This window comes from Panthera uncia, chromosome F2 (assembly GCF_023721935.1).
Source record: "Panthera uncia isolate 11264 chromosome F2, Puncia_PCG_1.0, whole genome shotgun sequence".
In the NCBI taxonomy this organism is placed as follows: Eukaryota; Metazoa; Chordata; class Mammalia; order Carnivora; family Felidae; genus Panthera; species Panthera uncia.
Genome location: NC_064812.1, coordinates 57895048 through 57917238, shown reverse-complemented (window position 1 = coordinate 57917238; position 22191 = coordinate 57895048). Strand labels below are relative to the sequence as shown.

The following is a 22191-nucleotide window of genomic DNA, read 5'->3' as shown; positions in this document are numbered from 1 at the left end:
TTTTTAAAAGGTAATTTGGACAATAGTGTAAAGCAGGATAAAGTAGAGCAAGACTGAAAACATTGAGAACATACTGGAAGTGGTTTCCATAGTATAGGTCAATGGTCCTCAACCTGGAGTGATTTTGTTCCCAGGGAACATTTGTCAGTGCCTGGAGAATATTGGAGGGGTAGAGTGCTGATGGAGTCTAGAGGGCAAGCTTGCTGCTGAACCCTAGAATCTATAACATAGCCCCCAACAACAAAGATATACTGTGACTAAAATGTCAGTGGTGCCTAGATTGAGAAAACCTGTTTTAAGTAAGGGTAGTAATGTATAGTATCACACTGAGGGTTTAATTTGTGCTTGATATAATGACTAATGATGTTGACACCTTTTCCTTTGCTTAGCTAATACTGTTGAGAATCTTTTCAACTTTTCATTGCTTTAATATGTCCTTTTTGGTGAAATCTCTTAAAATAATTTTTACATTTGGGAGGAGCTAAGATGGCTGTATAGTAGGAAGACCCTAGACACTCCTTGTCCCTCAAACACAGCCAGATAAATATCAAATCATTCTGAATACCCAATAAATCTATCCGATGACTGACAGAAAACCACACAAAGAAAGATAAAGAAAAGGCCACATCATGGAAGGTAGGAGGTGCGGAGATGTGGCTTGGGGGAGAAAGGAATCTCAGATGCTGCAGGGAAGAGGAAGCCCTGGTCACCAAGAGAAGGAGAAAGAGAGAAAAAAATGAGCACACAAAGCCATTGACTGGGAAAATAAAAGGGGCTGATTTTTGTGAGTTTTTACAACCAGTGGCACTCAAAGACTGGAGTTCTGGACATTCATTGCATGGCTGGTGTGGAACCCTGAGGGTGCTGCAGTGCTCCTGTGGAGAAGGGCAGATAACCTGGGGGAAGATGGTGCAATCTGAGGGCTCCCTGGGATATATTGTGAGAGGCAGTTCCCCCTTCTTGGAGCACATCTGGAAGAGGTGGTATTGCCTCTCCAAGGACAAAAGAGAATGCAGGTGCCATTACATTCTCCTGCCCCTCAGCATAGGTGCAGAGACTCCTGCTGTTTGCTGCACTTTACTCCAAACTCCGTGCCTCTGAGCTTTGGTGTGACTGCCCTTTTGGGACAAACCTGCAGCAAGACCCCCCCCCCCCCAGAGGCCACACCAGGTCCCTAAAGTTTGGAGTTTTAAAAGTCAGCCACCCTACCTAGGATAGAACTCAGGTGCACTGTTCTGCTGAGTGAGTAGACAGCCTGGATACAGACAATGTGAAGGCAGGTATCTGAAGGATGCCTGGGGCACACAAGGGGAGGCTGTTCACTCCTATGGGAGGGCTTTGCAAACAGCGGTAGGTGCAAACTCTACTCTCCAAGGACCAGAGAGGGCGCTGGTGCCATTTCTCTCCCTTGCCCCTCAGCATAAACCAAATTCAGTAAGCAGTTCAGCACCAGCAGTGATGGCTTAAGCCACTTCTTACACCAAGCCCTGCCCAACCCCCTGCATTCTGCAGGTGCTGCTTTTCTCGGGCAAGTGTGTCTGAGAACCAGAGCAGTGGGTGCCTCCCTAGAAGACTAGCACAAACCCCTCTGCATGCACCACATCTACTAACCATAGGGTTCTGGAAAGATTCAGCTCTAGTGGAAATAGCATCAAGTCTCTTCACAAGCAGATGGCTTACCTAACACAAAGAAAACAGAGATCTAAGCAAAATGTCCAGATGGAGGAATTCATCCCAAAAGAAAGAACAAGAAGAGTTCATGGCCAGGGATCTAATCAAGACAGAGATAAGTAATATGCCTTATCCAGAATTTAAAGCAACAATAATAAGGATACCAGCTGGGATTGAGGAAAGCATAGAAGCCACCAGGGAGTCACTTACTGCAGAGATAAAAAACCTAAAAGCTAATCAGGCCTAAATGAGAAATGCAATAACTGAGATTTGAAACCAATTGGATGTGATGACCACAAGGATGGAAGAACCAGAGTAATGTATAAGTGATATAGAAGAAAAAATTATGGAAATTTATGAAGCTATAAAGAAGAGGGAAAGAAAGATATTAGATCAAAATGTAGGCTTACGGAACTAGCTGACTCCATAAGGCATAATAACATTCTTATCGTAGAAGTCCCATAAGAAGAAGAGAGGGAAAAGGGGGCAGAAAGTTTACTTGAGAAAATTATAGCCGAAAACTTCCTAATCTAGGGAAGGAAACAGACATCCAAATCCAGGAGGCAAAGAAAACTCCCATCACAATCAACAAAAGCAGGCCAACGCCAAGACATATGATAGTTACGTTCGCAAAATAGATTTAAAAAAAAGTCTAAAAGCAGCAAAACAAAAAAAAATCCATAACTTACAAAGGAAGACAAATAAGATTAGCAGCAGACATCTTCACAGAAACTTGGCAGGTTAGAAGGGAGTGGCATGATACATTCAACGTGGTGACTGGGAAAAATATGCAGCCAAACATAGTCTATCCAGCAAGGCTGTATTCAAAATAGAAAGAGAGATAAAGAGTTGCCCAGACAAACAAAAACTAAAGGAATTTATGACCACTAAACCAGCCCTGCAAGAAATATTAAAGAGGACTCTTTGAGTGGGAAAGAAAAGCAACAAAGACTAGAAAGGAACAGAGGAATCTCCAGAAAGAATGACAAAGCAAGTAATAAAATGGTACTAAATTCATATCTGTCAATAAGTACTCTGAATGCAAATGGACTAAATGCTCTAATAAAATTCATAGGGTGTCATAATGGATAAAAATAACAAAACCCATCTATTTGCTGCCTATGAGAGACTCATTTTAGACCTATAGACACCTGCAGACTGGAAGTGAGGGTGTAGAGAACCATTTATCATGCTAATGGATGTCAAAAGAAAGCCAGAATAGCAATACTTCTATCACACAAACTAGATTTTAAGCCAAAGAGGTGAAGAAAGGTTTTATATCATAATAAAGGGGTCTATCCAATAAGAAGATCTCACAATTGTAAATATTTGGGTACTCCCCCAATTTGGGTTGGCTTTAATGACACACTGGATCAGATAGACTTGACAGATATATTCAGAACACTTCATCCTGAAGCAGCAAAATACGCATTCTTTTTGAGTGAACATGGGACATTCTCTAGAATAGTTCACATAGTAGGTCTCAACAAGTACAAATATTTGAGATTGTACCATGCATAATTTTGGATTGAAACACTATTAAACTTGCAGCCAACCACAAGAAAAGAAGTTAGAAAGACCACATGCCACTAAAGAATGAATGAGTCAACAAGGAAATTAAAGAAGAAATAAAAAAAAATATGGAAGCAAATGATAATGAAAATACAACTGTCCAAAACCTTTGGGATGCAGCAAAAGTAGTTATAAGAGGGGAGTATATAGCAATAAAGGTCTATCTCAAGAAGAAAAAAAAATCTCAAATATGTAACCTAACCTAATACCTAAAAGAGCTAGAAAAAGAACAACAAATGAAGCCTAAAGCCAGCAGGACAAGGGTAATAATAAATATTTGAACAGAAATAAATGATACAGAAACAAACATCAACCAACAAAGCAGTAGAAAGATCAATGAAATCAGGAGTCGGATTTTGAAAGAATTAATAAAACTATAACCCCCTAGCCAAACTTCTCAAAAAGAAAAAAGAAAGGACATAAATAACTAAAATCAGAAATTAAAGGGGAGGGATCAAAACCAACACCACAGAAATAAAAACAGAGTATTATGAAAAATTATATGTCAACAAGTTGGGCAATCTGGGAGAAATGGACAAATTCTTAGAAGCATATAAACTACTAAAATTGAAACAGGAAGAAATAGAAAATTTGAACAGACCCATAACCAGCAAAGAAATTGAATCAGTAATCAAAAATCTCCCAACAAACAAAAGTTCAGAGGCAGATGTCTTCCCAATGGAATTCTACCAAACATTTAAAGAGTTAATACTTATTCATTGCAAACTGTTCCAAAAAATAGAAATGGAAGGAAAGCTTCCAAATTCATGCTATGAGACCAGCATAACCTTGATTACAAAACCAGTCAAAGACCCCACTAAAAAGGAGAATTACAGGCCAATACCCCTGGTGAACATGGATGCAAAAATTCTGAACAAAATACTAGCATATTGAGTCCAATGCTACATTAAAAAAATCATTCACACAATCAAGTGGGATTTACTCCTGGGTTGCAAGAGTAGTTCAGTATTCACAAATGAATCAATATAATATACCACATTAATTAAAGAAAGGATAAGAACTATTGATCCTCTATATAGATGCATAAGAAGGATTTAATAAAATACAGCATCCATTCTTTATAAAAACCCTGACCAAAATAGGGATAGAGGGAATGTGCGTCAACATCATAAAAGCCATATATGAAAGACCCACAGCTAATATCATCCTAAATGGGGAAAAACTGAAAGTGTTTCCTCTAAAGCCAGGAAGAAGAGCAGAATGTCCACTCTCAACCATTGTTATTTAACATAGTACGGGAAATGCTAGCCTTAGCAATTAGACAAGAAAAATAAAAGGCACCCATATCAGCAGGGAAGATGTCAAACTTTTCACTATTGTAGAAGACATCATACTTTATGTAGAAAACCATTTCAAAGTGGATGAAATACCTAAATATGAGACAGGAAACCAGAAAAATCCTAGAGTTGAACACAAGCAGCAACCTCTTTGACATTGGCACTGGCAACTTCTTAACCAGACATTTCTCCTGAGCAAAAAAGAAATATTGGAACTTCATCAAGATAAAAAAAAAAAAAAAAAAAACTTCGGGCAAAAGAAGGAAACAATAAACAAAACTATTGTTTTGTCTTTCTGAAGGCAACCTTCATAATGGGAAAAGATATTTGCAAATGACATATCTGATAAAGGTTTGGTATCCAAAATCTATAAAGAACTTGTCAAACTCAACACCCAAAAAACGCATACTCCAGTGAAGAAATGAACAGAAAACATGAAGACATTTTTCCAAATAAGATATCCAGATGGCCAGTAGACACATGAAAAAATACTCAACCTCACTCATCATCAGGGAAATACAAATCAAAACTACAATGAGATACTACCTCACACCTGTCATAATGGCTAAAATTAACAACACAGGAAACAATAGATGTTGTCAAGGATGGAGAGAAAGGGGAATCCTCTTACACTGTGGGTGGGAATGCAAACTGGTGTAGTCACTCTGGAAAACAGTATGGAGTTTCCTCAAAAAGTTAAAAATAGAACTACCCTACAATTGCATTAGTAGGTATTTACCCAAAGAATACAAAAATACTAATTTGGAGGGACACAAGCACCCCAGTGTTTATAGCAGCAAAATGTTTATAGCAGCAGGAGCCAAATTATGGAAAGAGCCCAAATAGCTCACTGGATGAAGAATAGATAAAGAAGATGTGGTGTGTGTGTGTGTGTGTGTGTGTGTGTGTGCGCGCGTGCATATGTGTGTGTGTGTGTGTGTGTGTGTGTGTGTGTGTACATATTCAGCCCCCAGAAAGAATGAAATCTTGCCATTTGCAGTGATGTGGATGGAGCTAGAGAGTATTATGCTAAGCTAAATTGGTCAGTCAGAGAAAGACATATACCATATGATTTCATTCATGTGGAATTTAAGATGGAACAGATGAACATGGGAAAATAAAAAAAAGAGACAAGCAAACCAAGAAACAGACTCTTAACTATAGAGAACAAACTGGGAGTTTCTGGAGGGGAAATGGGGGGGGGAATGGGTTAAATAAGTGATGGGTATTATTCAGGGTATTTGTAATATGCACTGGGTGTTGTACATAAGTGATGCATCACCAAATTCTACTTCTGAAACCAATATTACCCTTCATGTTAACTGACTGGAATTTAAATAACTTGAAACAAAGAAAAAATAATTTGTACATTTAAGAAATTCAGGTTGGGGGGCCTGGGTGGCTCAGTTGGTTAAATGTCTGTATCTTGATTTCGGCTCAGTCATGATCTCATGGTCATGAGATGGAGGGCTCTGTGTGGGTGTGGGGCCTGCTTGAGATTCTCTCTCTTTTTCTCTCTGTGCCCCTCCCCTGCCTATCTCTCTCTCTAAAACAAAAAGGAAATTCAGGTTATTTTTTATTTTTACACTTTGAGAAATCCTTACATTTTTAGGTTTTACATTTAAATCATTGGTATGTTTTGAACTCATGTTTCTATATGGTACATGCATGTATCAAAGTTTTTGTTTTTTTGATATAGGTATCTAATTATTCCAGCAAAATTTGTTGAAAAGACTATATAGAAAACTTTTGCTACCTATAGGTGTGTCTATTTCTGGACCTCCTCTTCTGCTTCATTGATCTATTTGTCTGTCTTTATGCCTGTAGCACATAGTCTTGATTTTATGGCATTATAATAAATCAACATCAGATAGTGAATCTCCTCCAATTTTATTCTTCTTTCAAAGTTGTTTGTCTCTTCAGTCCTTCACATTTTCTTATGAATTTTATTTTATTTTATTTTTAACATGAAATTATTGTCAAATTGGTTTCCATACAACACCCAGTGCTCATCCTAACAGGTGCCCTCCTCAATACCCATCACCCAGCCACCCCTCCCTCCCACCCCCCATCAACCCTCAGTTTGTTCTCAGTTTTTAAGAGTCTCTTATGTTTTGGCTCCCTCCCTCTCTAATCATTTTTTTCCTTCCCCTCCCCCATGGTCTTCTGTTAAGTTTCTCAGGATCCACAAAGGAGTGAAAACATGGAATCTGTCCTTCTCTGTATGACTTATTTCACTTAGCATCACACTCTCCAGTTCCATCCATGTTGCTACAAAAGGCCATATTTCATTCTTTCTCATTGGCACATAGTATTCCATTGTGTATATAAACCACAATTTCTTTATCCATTCATCAGTTGATGGACATTTAGGCTCTTTCCATAATTTAGCTATTGTTGAGAGTGCTGCTATAAACATTGGGGTACAAGTGTCCCTATGCATCAGTACTCCTGTATCCCTTGGGTAAATTCCTACCAGTGCTATTGCTGGGTCATAGGGTAGGTCTATTTTTAATTTTTTGAGGAACCTCCACACTGTTTTCCAGAGTGGCTGCACCAGTTTGCATTCCCACCAACAGTGCAAGAGGGTTCCCGTTTCTCCACATCCTCTCCAGCATCTATAGTCTCCTGTTTTGTTCATTTTAGCCACTCTGACCTGCGTGAGGTGATATCTGAGTGTGAGGTGATATCCTGATGAGGAGCAACATTGAGCATCTTTTCGTTTGCCTGTTGGCCATCCGGATGTCTTTTTTAGAGAAGTGTCTATTCATGTTTTCTGCCCATTTCTTCACTGGGTTATTTGTTTTTCGGGTGTGGAGTTTGGTGAGTTCTTTATAGATTTTGGATACTAGCCCTTTGTCCGATGTGTCATTTGCAAATATCTTTTCCCATTCTCTTGGTTGCCTTTTAGTTTTGTTGGTTGTTTCCTTTGCTGTGCAGAAGTTTTTTATCTTCATGAGGTCCCAATAGTTCATTTTTGCTTTTAATTCCCTTGCCTTTGGAGATGTGTCAAGTAAGAAATTGATGTGGCTGAGGTCAGAGAGGTTTTTTCCTGCTTTCTCCTCTAGGGTTTTGATGGTTTCCTGTCTCACATTCGGGTCCTTTACCCATTTTGAGTGTATTTTTGTGAATGGTGTAAGAAAGTGGTCTAGTTTCAATCTTCTGCATGTTTCTGTCCAGTTCTCCCAGCACCATTTGTTAAAAAGACTGTCTTTTTTCCACTGGATATTCTTTCCTGCTTTGTCAAAGATTAGTTGGCCATACTTCTGTGGGTCCAATTCTGGAGTCTCTATTCTATTCCATTGGTCTATGTGTCTGTTTTTGTGCCAATACCATGCTGTCTTAATGATTACAGCTTTGTAGTAGAGGCTAAAGTCTGGGATTGTGATGCCTCCAGCTTTGGTCTTCTTCAATATTACTTTGGCTATTCGGGGTCTTTTGTGGTTCCATACAAATTTTAGGATTGTTTGTTCTAGCTTCGAGAAGCATGCTGGTGCAATTTTGATTGGGATTGCATTGAATGTGTAGATAGCTTTGGGTAGTATTGACATTTTAACAATATTTATTCCTCCAATCCATGAGCATGGAATAATTTTTCTTGTGACAATGGATTCTATGTTTCAGCTTCTTTGAATGTCTCATAATTTTTATTAGATTGCAGACATTGTCATTTTGACTTATTGAGTGCTGTGTTTATATGTCTATAAATATTTTTGTGATTCGTTCCTGAAATACATTAAGGTAACTTAGAAGTAATTTGGTTCTTTTGGGTCTTGCTTGTAAGCTTTGTTATGCAGGCCTGGAGCAATGTTTATTTTTGGTTAGTGGTTCTCAATTACAGGTGATTTTGGCCTGCAAAGTATATACTTGTTATATCTGGAGACATTCTTTATTTTCACTACTAGGTGATGGTAGTAGAGGTAGAGTGCTTCTAGAATCTAGTTGATAGAGGCCAGTGATGCTGCTGAACATAGTACAGTGCAAAGGATAGCTTCTCCTAATTCAATAAAAAACTATACAGATCAAAATGTCGGTAGTGCTGAGACTGAAAACCCTGACCTACAAAAATGATGATGAGTTTGTGCATTAAGGAATAGGCATGATAAGGAGAAGAGAAGCCCAAACTGAGAATCATTTCTGAGGTCAAATAAACAGAATTTGAATCCCAACTACATGAATATTAAGAGAGAAGTCAGTGGTGAAAAAAAGTAAAGTGGATGCTTATGATTCCATTAATTTGGATCAAGAACAGCGAGAAAGAAGACTTTAGAGAAAATTAAGGGCCGCTTCTAAAATTGAAAAGACAGAAAATTGTTTCCTCTTCTGATAGATTTGATGAATGTGGAAGAAAGCTAACAGAACTTTCAGTCATCACATTTGTAACACTTGACGATTGCAAGCTACTGTACAACTCAGAAAATATTCGTGAAAATTAAGTAGAAAATCTTTTAAATTAAGTTTAAAAATTTATTTGATTTTTGTTTCTTGATGCATGATTTATTGTTATATCACATTGTTGACTCAAACATAATATCAGGACTTGTTGAGATCAAGGTTTCTGTTCCAACATACAAGGTTCATATATCCCTGATCTTCTTGCATACCCTTCCCCAGTTGACGGAATGGTGAGACAGCACTGTCTTACTACTAAATTGTCATGTGTAACTTCTTTCCACATTCCCATCTGTCTGTGTATTATCAGCATGTGAATGTAAGAAAGTCATAGAAATAAGATAAATATTTACTACAGCTAAATATAAAGCTATCCCAATAAAATATTTAGGAGAAATTCTTTCCCAGAGGAAATATCATGAATTAATGTTGGACCTATTAAGTTCAAGTTTATCTAGCCTGGAAATATTCATTAAGAAGAGGAATGTAGATATTGAGTTTGGAAGAAAGGGTAAGGCTAGGGATATAGCTAACATATACATGGAGGCTTGGCAATAGAAGAGAACATGGAAAGTGTGCAAAGCAAGAAATAGAATGGAAAGAAATGGAGGAAAAGAAATCTGAGAAAATTTAATGTAACACAAGAAGGTTTTATAATGTGAGAGTTCATACAATCAAAGGGGAGTTCATATAATCCCCTTTCTACAGACTCTCAAATACTATAACCTTAAGTTTCTTATGTCTTAAATCAGGGACAAAAAAGGAGATTTAAATAGCTTTCTGATATATTTGTAAACATTAACATCATGTGAATGAAAACTTGGTAAAGTAGAAAAAGGCTACGAATTTTTATAATAGATTATTTTACAGGGGCATATAGGAAAACTTAACATGGTATGAAGTAATTATTGCACAGTGATTTTAATGAACCATTTTCTTTTGGTATAGTTTTGTTCTCAGTCTACTGAGAGAAACAGTACATATTTGGGATTGAAATTGGCACCAAACATCAAGATGACTTACATATCTTCATTTTTGCAATTAGGCATAAACTCTTCTAGAATTCCTTGTAGTATTCACTGTGACATTTTTTTTTAATTTTTTGTAAATTTTATTCATTTTTTGAGAGAGAGACAGAGCGTGAGCAGGGGAGGGGCAGAGAGAAAAGGAGACACTGAATCCGAAGCAGGCTTCAGGCTCTGAAACGATAGCACAGGGACCAACGCGGGGCTCAAACTCACAAACTGTGACCTGAGCCAAAGTCGGACGTTTAACCAACTGAGCCACTCAGGCGCCCCTATTCACTGTGACATTGTAATAACTGCCATGTATAGAACAATAATAACTACTAGTTGACTCTTGGACAGCAGGTTGTCACTGAAACTCCCAACAACTGAAGAGTCCCATAAGCATACTATCAATCTCCTTTCTCCCTTCAGTTTGACATTTTCTGATTTCTTAGTTAATAAATGTTGTTTTGCCTCCACATCTAGGAGTTGTTTGTTCTCTAAAGCAGAAAACAAAGTTAAGGTTAAAGAAATAGTTATATTATGAAATAGTAAGATTTATTTTCCATCTGCCTGCTCACTTGTGTTTCTTCATTAATTAAGCCTATGAAGAAAAGTGTTATTCAGAGTATGAAATATCATTACTGAGAAATAGTTCTGAGAAAACTGATATTTTGTGGGTTCACCCAGAATTTTCAAATATTTTAGAGTAGACTTGGTAGTAAGCTTATGTCTGGACTTCTATTAAAAATCAAATATTAAGCACAATTTGAAGAACATTGTGTTCTTTCGTCATATTTTCAGAAATGTCTACTTAAGAAAATTAACATTTGTTAGACTTTAGAGTATATGTTTTCCTAAACTGAGCATATTTTATACAACAAGTATGAAACTTCATACACCACAAGTTATAAGGGTTCTGATATGCACTAGTAATAATGATGCAGAAACTATAAATAATGTTTTTAATGGTATTCTCAAAGTAAAATACATTAAAAACATGGAGAAATATATGGGCTTGATAAGATTCATTCATTCATCCACTCATTCTTGAATTTATTCATTCAAAATATTTACTGATTATCTGCTGTTTCAGCAGCTCTGGGTATAAAATGGTGAACAGGTGAGCCATTAAGGAAATCAGAAACTAGTGGAAAGGGGAAAGATATGTAGATGATGATCACTCCACAACAGTATTGTTTTGCCTATTCTGTTATATAAAGAGTCCTTTAATAAAAGAGAGCCAAAGTACAGTGTTCGTAATTTAACCTATATCTTGATTGATCCTACTCCCAGTATAACCTGTATTTGTTCTTTAATGCATTACAGGTCTGCTACAATATTCTGTTGTCAATGACAGCATCTTATTTTTCAGAGAAACGTATATTTTCCATGACATCTATCTATCTATCTATCTATCTATCTACCTTTATTTATTTATTTATTTATTAATTTATTATTTACACAAGTTTTTGAGAAAACTTGTGTGAGCACATGCAATAGGGATAAAACATAACCTTCTTTATTATCCAGTATATTGTGAGTGAGAAAGAAGTTAACGCAGCTGGGCTGTGATCCATTTGCTCCCTTTTCCAGAAGGATGCTCCTGGGGCAGTGGTGGGGAACCAGGGGAGGAAGTAGCCGACTTGGCCCAGTCTCCTTTTCAGGTGCACCTCTGAGTAAAACAAACAAACAGGTGAAATTTCCTAAAGAAAAAGAGCTATTTATAGAATGATCGTAGCAGAATGTCCCCGGCTAAAAATTACTGATGGTAGATAAACCTGAAGTCTATGAGTTTATGAAAGCATAGGTCTACAGGAAATGTCATATAAGCTATACAACTCTATGGATTATAAAATGGAGATGTTTTATAACTTAAATGTTTTCTGATGAGTAAAGGAAACCTCGCCTCACACTTGGAGACCTCATCTATGATTCAGGGCCAAAGAGTATGTACCTTAGGTAGGAAAAAAAGAACACCGGGGGACAAACAAGATGTCCCAGGTATGTCTTTATTTCACTTATGCTTCTTAAGGATCTATATCCTTGGGATTATTAGGTCTTACAAGGGAGCAGAATTAGGAGACCAGAAAATGTCAGTGTATAAAATATTGGTGGATACACAACGGGCATGATGATCTGCAGGCCAGATGGTTCTCTATCTTCTTTCTAATATGAGAGCACTTTAAGATGCCCAGTTATAGGGATAGGGTCTTTATATCAGCAACAACAAAATTTTTTAAAAGGTGCAAAAGATGGGGGCACCTGGGTGGCTCAGTCAGTTAAGCGTCCGACTCTTGGTTTTGGCTCAGGTCATGATCTCACAGTGGGTGAGTTCGAGCCCTGCAATGGGCTCTGTGCTGGCAGCGCGAAGCCTGCTTGGGACTCTCTCTCTCTCACTCCATCTCTGCCCCTCCCCTATTCATGCTGTCTATGTCTCTCTCTAAAATAAATAAATAAACTTAAAGAAAAGGTTCAATGGTTCAAACGTGATGGAAAGTAGCCAAATTGCAAATAGTTTCAAATCACGTTAATAATCTTTTGGCCAAATTACTAATCAATAATTTAGACCAGAGTGTTGGGTAGCTATTAACCTATGAGACAAATCTGGCCCACTGTCTATTTTTTTAATAAAGTTTTGTTGGCTTATAGTGTTTTGTTTGCATATTGACTATGATTGCTTTCACAGTACAGTGGCAGAGTTGTGGTAAGTGCAACAGGGACCATACGGGGCCCACAAAGGCTATAATATTTACTGTCTGGCTTAACCCTGATTAAGTCTCCATTTTATATCACAATGTATTATAATAAAAACAAGAATTCATTCATGTTTATAGAGATCTTTATAATTTGTTAAAAATTTTGCCATAATTTAACTATATCTTTTTAGGTAGGTGAGGATGATTTTATTATTCTTCCAATCTAATAATGTGGTAACTTCACTTACATCAGTGTATTCATATTCTTTGAACTAATGATTATGTTTTGGGGTATATGTCTTTAAAAATAAAAATACAGAAAAATCATTAGTATGCAATTATTAAATATAACGCCATTTTCAGTGGTTAAAAAATGGAAGGCAATTGTTAATTATGACATAAGTGCTGGACTGAATGTTATATAATCATTAACTATTTTAATTAGGAGAAATATTCAGTAATGGAAAAAGTCTATTATGCATGTTACACAAAACAAGTAGACATCAAAGTGGTGTACATTATGAATATAATTAGGTATAGAGGCATGTTTAAAGGACAAAGGAAATACATAAGACTATAATAATTATGTTAGAGTAATAGTATGATAATCTTTGAATGTGTTTGATGTGTCTAGGCTGTAGTCCCAAATTATTTAATCAAACACAAACCTAGGCGTGGCTGTGAAGGCATTTTGTAGGTGTTATTAAAATCCATAATCAGTTGACTTTAAGTAAGAAAGATTATCCTAGATAACCTGGGCAGGATCGATTAAATCTTTTGAGAAGCCTTAAAAATAGAGCTCAGGCTTCCATGATGAAAAGCAAAGTCCATTTCAGCATTTTCAGCTTTATAAGAGTTCCAGCCTGCCCTTCCTTAAGTCTTGTACTTTGGATTTTAGACTTATCTAGCAGTCCTCACCATCTTGTAAGTCAGTTATTTGTAATAAATACTTCAATATGTATCTCTTGCTCATTCTACTGCTCTGATTGAACCTTGACTGATACAGATTTTGGTAACTGGAAGTAGACCATTGCTGTGACAAATCCCTCAAAATATGGAAGGGAGTTTGGAATTGCATAATAGGTGGACACTGAGGAATTTTGAGAAGTATGATTGAAAAAGCCCACATTGGGCACCTGTGTGGCTAAATCTGTTAAGCCTCCTCCTCTTGATTTTGGCTCAGGTCAAGATCTCACAATTTGTGAGATCAAGCCCAGCATCAGGCTGTGAACATGGAGGCTGTTTGGAATTATCTTTCTCCCTCTCTTTCTGTCCCTCCCCCACTCACACTGTCTTTCTCTCTCAAAATAAATAAGCTTTAAAAAAAAGAAAAACTACATTGCCTTGAACAGACTGTTGGTGGGTGTTAACAGCTCTCTTAGAACGAAGCAAGGGAATACATAAATCATCAGAAACAAAACAAAATATTTGTAGAAATATGGACATGGAAGGAGCTGCTAATAAGGGCTAAGGTGAAAAAGAGAAACTTATTATTGGAAACTAAAGAAAAGGAAGTCCTTGCTATTTAATGGCTGAGAGCTTAGCTGAATTGTGTTCTTTAGTTATGTGGAAGAAATCCTTGTCTTTCTAGACTGCACAAGATGTGAAAATCAGGTTTGTTGTCAGGAAAGTATGCTCTTAAATGAAAGCCGAGGGTGTGGCTGGAAAACTTTTATTTAGTGGATCAGAAGGATAAAAAGGTCAGAGTATTCAGTTACATAGAGGGCTCTTTGAAGACATTAGGCATGTGATTCATAGGTCTTCTTGGCCATATCAGCAGAAGCCAGGAATGATTATCCAAGAGAAACGTGGAGAACTCTTGTCTTGAAAGAATTCTCATAACATAAATGGGAGAGCCACAAATTTCTTGACAATGTTATACCAGCAGAAAACACTGCCACCTTGGTTTAAAAGGGATATACCCAACAGGTTAATAAAACAAATTAGCTGAAAACATGTTCTACCTTTGAAGAGCAAGAAAGAATGATACCTAAGGCAGAATCAGGAGCCCAGAAAGTGTAATCACAAGGCACAGAGGATTATTTCCAAGACTTGAAACCAAATGGAGCTCTCCCAGATGATAGAGAAATTGATACCAAATTGGGACCAGTAATACTTTTTAAACAATTTGTCTCCCCTTTTACCTGAGAATGTCTATAAAATGTTATCCCATATCTGCACGCCATTTTATTATGTATGCAAATAACTTGTTTCTTGAGTTTCACTGGTTCACAGCTGGAGATGCATTGTGACTAAGGATGAATTATATCCAGAACCTCAGCCATACTTGATTTAGATAATGAGAGTGGGGCTTTTGAACTGATGATATTTAGATAACATATTTGAACTCTGAGTTGATGCTATAATTGATTGAGACTTTGGAGAATATTAAAATGGATTTAATATATTTTGAATTTGAGATAGATGTAACTATTTCAGGGCCAGAGGGTAAGCTATGAGGGGCAGAATAATGCTCTCACCTGAAAGATATGCATATTCTAATGCTGAGACTCTGAATAAGCAGCAAGGGGGGGAATAAAGTGGTAGATATAACTGAGGTTTCTAGTCAGCAGGAACATTAAGATAAAGAGATTGTTCTGGGTTATCTAAAATAATCCAATAATGTAATTCCAACAGAACTTTAGTGTCAGAGTAATGCAATGAGAAAAAGATTCAGCTGACCACGTTGGTTTGGAAGATGGAAGGGGGTAACTGTAGAAGTGGAAAAGGCAACAAACAAACAAACAAACAAACAAAAAACCTAAAGTCATTCTTCCTTAGAGCTTCCAGAAAGTAATGTGATCCTGCTAACACTTCAATTTCAGTTCAGTGAGATTCATTTCAGACTATGACCTGCAAGCCAAAACATGATAAATTTTCGTGTTGTTTTAAGCCACTAACTTTATGATCATTTTTATAGCAGTAATAGGAATGGAAAACACAGATTTAGAGGTAAAATTTTTCTTCCCCTTTCCCCCAGATTCTCTGCACTGTCTATATTATATTTGCAATTGAAAATACTATTTTTTTCTCAGTTTCAGAAAAGATTGGACATGTTCCCAATATTCCAAAGATATTAGATAGAAGAGCAAGAATTTAAACCTATGACTCCTAAGTCGTATATGCTATCTACTGTACCACCCACACTGACCTAAATATGATTAAACGGTGAAAAAAAATAAAGAGGATATAGCCTGGATGTCATTTTGTAGATTTATACATTCAGCCAGTAATGATTATGCTTCTTCCAGGGGCCTGCTTTCTAGAAAACATTGAACATACAAATCTAACAAGAGGGTGCCTGCTCTAGAGAAGCTAAATGTTACAGTATATGACAATTTAAAAGTCTAAAGTTGCTGTGTTGTGAAAGTAATCTTTTTGTCATGACAAAAATGCACGTGGGAGTCCAGGGAAATAAATTTTGAAACATATGATAGATGGGATCATATTCTGAGAGCTAACATATCAGACACTTTCACATTGACTTGGTGTAAAAAATCACTAGAGATGTATTGGCTTGGGAGAACGGTCGTGAAATCATTTAAACAAGATTGCTCTAGTGTCTTTATAGAAAGAGATTCAAAAATGGAAACAGAGTAGGAGATGCCAATTAAAAAAAAAAAACTCATATAGTAATTCGGATGCAGGGCCATGAGAGATTAACTCAATAAGTAGTGGTAAAAACAGAGGGAAAGGAATGAATATGAATATTTTTTAAAGAAATATTTATATATTTTCATAACTCTTGGACCTGATGAAAAGAAAGAAGAAATAATCATTGTGACTGTATATTTATAATCTATGAGGCATGAAATCACATCAGACCCAGCAATAGATCTAGTCTGTGTGTGTCAATGTCTAAAGCAGAAAAGGTCAGTCCAGTAGGGTTCTCTGAGATTAAATGAAAGCCTTTAAAGAGAAAAAAAAAATGGTTTGGGGCTCAGGAACTGGCATCTACTCTGTGGTAGGTAACATTTGCAAGAAATGGAGTAAGCAACAGTCTGTGAAAAGGAAAATAAGATGCATCCCTAAGGGGTTGGGGAAGACAGACTATGGGCGCAAAGTACCCAACGCTTGAAAGAAAAAAAATGGACCTGAGATTTAATCAATAGACGATCCTAAGAGAATTTTCCAACAACCAACAGGCAGATAGAGCTAATAGTTTTGGGCAAGTGGGCTTTACCTCTGATATACCATAAGGCTGTCACCTGGCCCTGAATTCATAGAGAATATGATTTGACTGTTACCATCACCTCATTATATGTCTAGCAAAATTACATCTATGGAATTGCATTATATACCTTTGTAAAGAACCTAATGTTGTTTTTGATATAAATCTTTGAATTTCATAATGAAAAACCATGTATGTTCCTAAAATGTGACAGTCAGCAAATGTATTAGGATTCAAATATAAATAAGGTGTGATTCCTACTTTTAAAAAAACTTAAAATCTAATTTTACTTATTTATACTCATTGATCAGAATCGAATGCATTGCTATATTTAAAAATCTGGTCTTGGGGAAGAAATTCCTAAATATTGAAAATTGGCTGAAAAGTGAATCTTAAGTGAATGCACTAATTTTTAATTAGGTCAATATTTTTATTTCAACGATAATGATTTAAATATAAATGAGGCTCCATTTTCTTGCTTTTTAGACAAAATGTAACTACTTTACAGTCAGAAGTCTGGTTTTAAAGAAAAATGTGGCAGATGTTGTGTGCCCTCTAGTGGCCACAAGGTATATCTTTACATCTAGCTGGAAGTTAGTTTCAGGGGTTTTGTCCAGAGCATTCTTCCACATGCCAAACATACTAATTTTATTAACATTACATTTTAGATATTCCATTAATTCTTACTTTATCTTAACTGCAATAGTTCAAAGTCTAATTCTAACCTTTTAGTATGTGGAAAACACATGCTAAAGATTTCCTAGAGAAAATTTTGTAACCACAGAAAATTTTGTAAAAGGCCACATCCAATAAATGCAAAAGAGAAAATATGCAAATTAAATTATCCCCCAAATAAGTATATAGCTCATATTGCCCATTGTGTTAATAAGGACCAAAAGAAAAACTGAGAACATCTGGATACTAAACTGCTCTATTAGTCAGGGTTCTACAGAGAAACAGAACCAATGGGGTTTATAGAGAGATGTATTTTTTATGGAATTGGTTCACATGATTGTGGAGGCTGATGAGTCTGAAATCCATAGGGCAAACCAGAATTCTGGAAATTTATGGAAGAGTTAATGATGTAGTCTAGAATTCAAAATCGGCAGGGTATGAGTTAATGGTGCAGTCTAGAATTCAAAATCTACGGGGCAGGACAAAAGACTGAAAACTCAGGCAGGATTTTTATGCTGTAGCCTTAAGATAGAATTCCCTTTCTTGTTTTTTTTTTTTTTTTTAACATTTTTTTAAATGTTTTAGTTTATTTTATTTTCGAGAGAGACAGAGCGTAAGCAGGGGAGGGCAGAGAGAGAGAAAGACGCAGAATCAGAAGCAGGCTCCAGACACCGAGCGTGTCTGCACAGAGCCAGATGTGGGGCTCGAACCCACAAACCATGAGATCATGACCTGAGCCGAAGTCGGACGCTTAACCAACTGAGCCACCTAGGTGCCCCGACCTTTTCTTGTTTTTAAAGCCTTTAACTGTTGGCACACTTACATTATGTAGGTTAATCTGCTTTACGTAAAATCCAGTGATTGTAAACATTAACCACATTTGCAAATACCTTCACAACAACATCTAGACTAGTATTTGAACAAACAACTAGGCATTATAGCCTAGTCAAGTTGATACATAATAAAAACTGCTATCATTACCAAGAACCGCTTTAAGTGCTTTAAATGTATTAAGCCATTTTTTTTTGTTTTCATCATAATTCAATGAGGCAGATGCTCTTTGTAACCCATTCAAAGTAAACTGAGGCACATGTTGGTATAACAACTTGCCTAAGGGTCATAGTCAGTAAATGAGGGATTTGGGATTGAACCAGTGTCCTTGTTTTAAATACTAAATATTGATGTTTCAATGTATCTATATTACATTTTTTTTCACAAAATATTTCAGGTAAACACAAAAAAACTAATATAGAATATTGAACACCCTGTGCTTCACAGTCAGCTTTGTCAGATTTTACCTTCAAAGTCAGATTTGGCTTCATTATTCTTTGAATTTTTTAAAATAAATTAATCATTCAAGACACAGTTGAGGTCAGTTGCATATCTCTCCCTAATTCCGTAATTCACTCATCCCTTCAGAAGTACCCACTCTTCTGAATTTGGTTTTTATCATTTCTAAGCATGTATTCTAGAAATTTTAAACACAGATTTATATTAATAAATATTACATTATATCCTTTTTCTTGTTTTCAGGTTTAACTAAATGGTTCAATATGATTTACAAATTACAGTTTGTTGAGTTAAAAAACACATTTTGGGGATTTATGTATGCTGATACCTGAGGCTCTAATTCATTCATTTTAACCAGTTTAGTACTTATTGTCCGGATATATCACAACTTATTTCATTCTTTTGCTAATGGGCATTTGGGTTATTTCAATATTTTCACAGTTGCAAATAATACAACAATTAGTATTCCATACAAGTGTTTATGTGTCTCCTGTGAGATTTTTCTCAGAGTATACTAAGAAGTTCAATGACTAGTGAGGAGGCAGGTTCTAAGGTGAGCTTCAAAGATTTTCCTTTTTCCGGTGTCCACACATTTGTGTAACCCACTCCCCCCCCTTGACTGAGCAACCCCCAAGATTTGCTCCTAATCAATAGGATATGGCAATCATTTCCATGATTCAGTTATGCTATATGACTATATCATAGCACACTAGAGCCAGACATTCTCCCTACAGGTGTCATGGAATCAGCAGTTATGTTGGAGAAGCCCATATGGCAAGAAACAGGAGACGGCCTCTAAGGTTTCAGGACTGCCTTTAACCAATAGCAAGCAAAAATTGGAATCTTTAGTTGTATAGTCACAATGGATTGTTTTGGCAAACAACTTGAACTTGGAAGCTTATAGAAGGTAAAATATGTTCTCAAAGATGTTCGCATCCTAATCCTTGGACCCTGTGAATGTATTACTTTACACGGCAAAAGGGACTTTGCAGGTGTTACAAAGATAAAGACCTTCTGATGGGAAGAGCATCCTGGATTATCCAGGTGGACTCAATCTAGTGATAGGAGATTTTAGAGCAGATAACTTTTCCTAACTTCTTCTTTTTAGTAGTTACGGAAAGAGGAGAAGAACGATCAGAGAGATGCAACGTTGCTGGCTTGGAAGATGGAGAAAGTACCACAAGGCATGTAGGCAGCCTCCAGAAGCTGACAAGGTAAACTAAAGTCCATAGTTGATATAACAGTCTGGTAAACTTTCCTTTTATTAACTGTAGCAAATATCTTTATCCTGAGTAAAGATCCTAGTACCCCTGTCTTGATGGTAATAGTAAACTACTTGTTATAATGCACCTAGTGTATCTTTTTCCATCCATCCTTTTTTTTTCTTTTAAATAGGCTACTTTTTAGAGCAGTTTTAGGTTCACAGAAAAGTGAGTGAAAATTGTATAAAGTTTCTATATACCCTCTGTCCTCCCCTCCACAACCTCCCCTACTCTCAACAGCCCCACCAGATAGGTACATTTGTTATAATTGGTGAACCTACATTGAAATGTCATTATCCCCAAAGTCCAAAGTTTATATTAAGGTTCACTCTTGATGTTGTACATTATATGAGTTTTGACAAATGTGTAATGACATGTATCTATTGATAGAGTATAATGTATGTATACTATATATATTATTTACATATAATATATATATTACAAGTATAAGTTATTACAACGTAATTGCATACACACACAATATAATATAGTATTATTTCACGGCCCCCCAAATCCTCTGGGCTCTGTATGTTCATTGCTACCTCCCCACTAATCCTGGCAAGATCCCCACTGATCTTTTTACTGTCTCTGTAGTTTTGTGTCTTCCAGAATGTCATGTTGTTGGAATCATATAGTAAATAGCCCTTTCAAACTGGCTTATTTTACTTAGTAATTTGAATTTGTTTCTTCCATATTTTTATAGCTTAGTAGCTCATTATTTTATGTTTATTTTCAGTTTTAACATTTCTATTTTTAAAATGCTTAAGAAATACATTTTTCATATCAAAGCATTTCATATTTGTGTTTAATTTTGAACATTTTCTCTATCACCTAAATGGCTTCGCAAATAAAGAGATATTTGGGCTTACCAGGCAGTCACCAAAAAGGTTTCTAGTAGGATCTAGCCAATCAAATAATTTGTTTTAAAACAATCAATAGCACATATGTATATTTTTAAATAGCATGTCTGTGTATATAATAGCAGTTTAATGTGTATTTCTAAATATTACATGATTCAAAACCAAGACTTTATGCTTTTCCATTTTTTAATGGATTAACAATAGAAACCTTCTGACATACAATTTTTGAAAGTTGTTGAAAAAGCTAAAAGCTAGTTTTCAGTATCTCTATTCTTATGTCCAGATTCACCATGATACTGACACTGGACGGAAGAAGTGATTAAACACATTAGGTAGTAATTTATAATGTGTTATTTAAAGTCCAGGGGCGCCTGGGTGGCTCAGTCTGTTAAGCATCTGACTTCAGCTCAAGTTGTGATGTCATAGTGCATGAGTTTGAGCTCTGCGTCAGACTCTTTGCTGACAGCTCCAAGCCTGGAGCCTGCTTTCGATTCTATGTCTCCGTTTCTCTGTCCCCTCCCCCAGTCGTTCTCTCTCTCTCTCTCTCTCTCTCTCTCTCTCAAAACTAAATAAACATTAAAAAAAAAAAAAGTCCAAAGCTTTCTTAGAGGTTCTCTGAACCAGTGTGTATACTTTTTTGTTGAAAATACATAGATTAATCGTTTGTATCTATTTCACCTGTTTAAACCCAGTCTGCTTTAGTTCCCTGACCAATGGAATATAAAAGACCTATCCAGTGAACTTACATCTTGGTTCTGCTGAATCATGATTTCCCACACTTACCTTGGTGGTCATGATCCAAAAATGAAGTATGTCCTGCCTGTGAGAAAATAGTCTGCAAGTTGTGCCTAGAAATCTCCATTCTCTCTCAAGGTTGTCTATGCTTTATCCTCTGCTGTGTCATATCTTTTACCTTTAGTAAAGCTTTATATTAATGTATGTTGGTTTATAACCTCCTTGGGAGCTTCCTGGGTGAAATCTAAAACTGGCCCCCATACTTGGAGGGCAAGGAGAGACCGAAGATAGGGGCAGGCCACTCCAGGTTGGTAGGTGGGAGTTTTAGTGAGCAAAGGGAACTTACATATAGGGCTTGTCTTGGGCAGCAGCAAGGTGAGTAGATCTTTGCACCTGCCCACCAAATCTTAAAAGTTATATGAAGGCCTCAACTGGGTTTATCACAGTGGGACTGTATACTTGCCAGATGGTCTCAGTGCCACATCACTATCTCAAGGCTATTATGTCTTCGGGGCAGCTTCTGGGAGTGGGGAAGGCAAGAAAAACCCACAAGCCATAG

At 36.6% G+C, this 22191-nt stretch overlaps 1 pseudogene; it reads right to left on the bottom strand.

The window, feature by feature from the left end:
• LOC125924248 (DDB1- and CUL4-associated factor 13-like) overlaps positions 1-21692 on the bottom strand; it is a 103652-nt pseudogene extending 81960 nt beyond the window's left edge.
• Between the last annotated feature and the right edge of the window lie 499 nt (positions 21693-22191).